The following is a 4,586-nucleotide window of genomic DNA, read 5'->3' as shown; positions in this document are numbered from 1 at the left end:
GTCTTTTCATCTACTTGATCCTCTGCTGTCAGTACTATTTCATCTCTCAAAGCTACCCATTCTTCTTTTACTATATTTCTTTTCCCTGTTCTTGTCAACCGTTCCCTAAAGCTCTCTCTGAAACTTTCTACAACCTCTTGCTCTTTCAATTTATCCAAGTCCTACCTCCTTGAATTCCTACCTTTTTTCAGTTTTAATCTACAGTTCATAACCAATAAATTGTGGTCAGAGTCCATATCTGCCCTGGAAATGTGTTACAGTTTAAAACCTGGTTCCTAAATTTCTGTGTTACCATTATATAATCTAAAAATATGGCATTTCAGTGTTCTGATCGCTATTTTTTATTTTCAATGACCGGTTTCAGGCTAGCTGCCCATATTCAGATCATATATTGCAGTTACAGAGTAACTTGGCATTACAGAACTATCGGTTCTCTGTCATATGACAGTCACTTGTCACTACAGAACTATCGGGTCTCTGTCATATTTCAGAGAACCGATAGTTCTGTAGTGACAAGTTACTCTGTAACTGCAATATACGATCTGAAGATGGGCAGCTAGCCTGAAACCGGTCATTGAAAATAAAAAATAGCGATTAGAACACTGAAATGCCACATTTTTATTTAATGAACGATCGCGGAAATCTCATTAAGACATTCATGTCTAGTTTTGATAAATTATATAAACTACCTGAAACATTCCAGTGTCTCCAGGCCTCTTCCACCTATACAGCCTTCATTCATGATCTTAAAACTCGTGTTAACTATGATTAAGTTAAGCTCTGTGCAAAATTCGACCAGGTGGTTGCCTCTTTCATTCCTTAAACCCCAGTCCATATTCACCTACTACTTTTCCTTCGCTTCCTTTTCTTATTGTTGAATTCCAGTCCCTCAAGACTATTAAATTTTCATCTCGCTTAGCTATCTGAATAATTTCTTTCATTGCTTCATCCAGTTCCTCGATATACTCATCATCTGCGGAGCTAGTTGGCATATAAACTTGTGCTGCTGTGGTAGGCGTAGGCTTCGTGTCTGTCTTGGCTACAATAATGCGTTCACTATGCTGTTCGTAGTAGCTAATGCACGTTCCTATTCTTTTGTGTTCATTATTAAACCTACTTCTGCATTACCGTTATTTGACTTTCTATTTATAACTCCATATTCACCTGAGCAGAAGTCTTGTTCCTGCTGCCACTGAACTTCAGTAATTCCCACCATATCAAACTTTAACCTATCCATTTCCCTTTTTAAATTTTCTAACATACCTGCCCGATTAAGGGATCTGACATTCGACTCTCCGATCCGTAGGACGTTAGTTTTGTTTCTCCTGATAACGACGTCCTCCTGAGTAGTCCCCGCCCGGAGATCCGAATGGGGGACTATTTTACCTCCGGAATATTTTACCCAAGAGGACGCCATCATCATTTAACCATACAGTTAATCTGCATACCCTGAGGAAAAATTTAAGGCTGTAGTTTCCCCTTGCTTTCAGCCGTTCGCAGTGCCAGCACATCAAGGCCGTTTTGGTTGATGTTACAAGGCTATCAGTCAATCATCCAAACTGCAACTACTGAAAAGGCTGCGTGCCCTCTTCAGAAATCACACGTTTGTCTGGCCTCACAACAGATACCCCTACGTTTTATTGGCAAAACATTTAGAAGATGCAACTGATCTGCTAAAGAGATTGCCTACATTATTCTTGTCCGTTCTCTTTTGGAGTACTGATGCGGGATGCGTGATTATTACCAGATAGGATTAATGTAGTATATTAATAAAGTTAAAAGAAGTGCAGCACCTTTTTTGTATTATCGAGAAACATAGGAGAGAGTGTTAGTGACATGATGCAGCATTTGGAGTGGACATAATTAAAACAAAGGAGATTTTCCTTGCAAGTTTCAATCACCAACTTTCTCCTCCGGAAGTGAAAATATCTTGTTGACGCCGATCTACGAAGGAAGAAACCATCATCGTAATAAAATAAGGGAAATCAGAGCAAGCACGGAAAGATATAAGCGTTTGTTTTTCCCTCGCGCTGTTCGAGATTCGAATAATAAAGAAATATTGTGAAGATGGTTCGATAAACCCTCTTCAAGGCACTTAAGTGTGATTTGCAGAGCATCCACGCACATGTGGACATAGAAGTACTTTTTGAAGTACCCTCGTACATAAATGACCATATGGATTAAGTCTGTTAGTTATCTAAGATGCACTAATCTCCACGGAGGTAACATCACTAGAAACTTGTTAACAGATGCAGAGAGACTTGCAAATGATCCGTCTGGTGCAAAGACTGGCTGTTAATTCTAGATTACACAGAGTGTTTCGCTACTGTAGGGGCAAACGAAAGGTGCTAGTAATCTTAATAGAGGTTCGGAAACCATCGATTTCTCAGATAGGCCGTGTTATGACTGAACCTATGATCATCTCTTAAGGACCCTTTCACGCTCAGATATTAGAACCGACTTGTCTGAACAGAGAGTGTTCACACCGAAAAATCGTTACATGTGGATGGATCGCCGACTGAAAAATTTGGCTGTGTTCCACCTGTGATAAGTCTGGTGATGCTTGAATTGATGCAGTCTAAGATGTACTGGCCCGACAAAGTGCTTTGGGTACTTCATACGCGGCACGACATGTTTCCGGAATTAAGTGACTCGACGATGAAGGTGGTAAAATAGCAGAACATTTCAGACCAGCATAGTTTCTGCCTGGTGCCAAGTACCTAAATCTTACCGCAGTCTTTCATAAGCACTTATCTATTTGCTCATTACAGAGTCCTTTCTACTTGTATACAGTGTAATATAATGCAACATCACAAGGAATGTCTCTTTATCCTATGTGGTTAACCAGTATTCCTTTGCCGAATTTAGCTCCTTCAAATCATGAACATGCGGAAGCGTTACACGCTTTAGAGACAGTTCTTTTGTTCATGTTATCTGCACTGATCTTTCCTTTTTATAACTTCCGAAATAGTAGCTCTACATGGAATAATTATCTTACAAGCAAATTTAATTAATTTAGACTTGGCCATAAAATACTCTGCACTATCTCACTACTTACTCAGGACTATGAGAAAGTCGCGTTGTGGTTGGCAGTTGTGAGTGCGAATTTAGTACTGCAGACAAGATTTGTAGACCAGACCTGAGCGTGTAAAGGGCCCTGTAACACAGTCTCGAGTATCGAAACTGCACATACGTGCTTGAGGGCCAACACGTTACAGCATGTGATCCACATGGCCCCCGGCATATGGAGGCAGTCTGCTGCACGTCTCCTCAACGATACACTCACACCTTCAGAAATCCCAGGCATGTTCCGAATGCATTGCAACAATCGAGAATGCGTTCCTGAAGTTCATCGACGATATAAACAGAGCTGGAATACACCAAAGATTTTAGTTATACCCACACAGAAGGAATTCAATGGGTTCAAGTGGGAGTTCAAGAGGTCTATGGTCTTTGGTAAAGATGATCAATGTAACTGTCAAAACTTAGGGCCCCAGGATAATGATAAAAGCGAATTACGCCTCCCTTACGATGCTGCGAAATAAAGATAGCCTTAGTGATTAACAATGTTGTAATATTGTCATGTGGTTCCTACGATGTATCGAGAAATTCGTTGGTTTCTGGACCAGTGTTTACTATGATTATTTGCTAGTTTCATTGTTTTCTACTTGCCCCTCTAGTCTGTACCCTTAATAGTCAAATTCCCTGTATAATGTAATTGTAATATGACGAAAATATCGTTCGATCAGTTGATGGGTGATCAGAAACTGGATTGTTACAAACTTCAAGTATGAGTTTCACTCCTGAGCGACGAGAGATGGAACGCCTGTAAATTCTAGCCTTGGAGAAGGCAGGGTGAGTAATTCTTATATGTTGCAAGAGTCCTAAGAACATTTAATTAAAGCGCGGAAAAGGTGGCTTACAGAACATGGAAAAATGCGTGACGCAGTATTTTCTTGCAATATTTACTTATTACGACCGCGTACAGTCACCGACCATCTATCAAGTAAATGCACAACGGCGTGGCAAAAAAAAAGTAATATAACATCAAAATAGAATACAAGGTCCCATGGAATTAAACAGTCAATGTCAAATACTTACGAAAGAAATATCATAAAGACCAAGGAACACACATGTGCGCAGTAACATAGGAACATTTTAGCCTAATGCTATGTCGTAAATTATATAAATGTACAACAGCCAAAGGCCGTGTTTAACATTGTGGGAAATCACTACGGTTTTTCTCGGTCGCGTCTGACCGTACTGAAGTACATGTGCATGGTAGACATATTACTTAGAAATATAGGGTGTTTCAAAATTAATATACGGGTTTTAAGGCTTGGTAGCATTTATTACATTCAACATATAAATAACGCATCAAATGAAAGAGCAACTCAAACAGATTTGTATGTATACCCGTGCGCAAATGGAAGAGTATGGAACGACCAAGAATGTATGAAAAACATCTTGAACGAGTGAGACTCTATCACGAGTAGTCCAAGAACTCAGTTCGTTCTTGTCGTTCGCAGTTGTTACAAACTCTAAAGCCCACATACTACGGCTTAAGTGAAACTTCGCAAACGGAT

The sequence above is a fragment of the Schistocerca cancellata genome, unplaced genomic scaffold, assembly GCF_023864275.1.
Source record: "Schistocerca cancellata isolate TAMUIC-IGC-003103 unplaced genomic scaffold, iqSchCanc2.1 HiC_scaffold_718, whole genome shotgun sequence".
Lineage (NCBI taxonomy): Eukaryota > Metazoa > Arthropoda > Insecta > Orthoptera > Acrididae > Schistocerca > Schistocerca cancellata.
The sequence above is the reverse complement of the archived record's forward strand: the minus strand, read 5'-3'. Positions refer to the sequence as shown.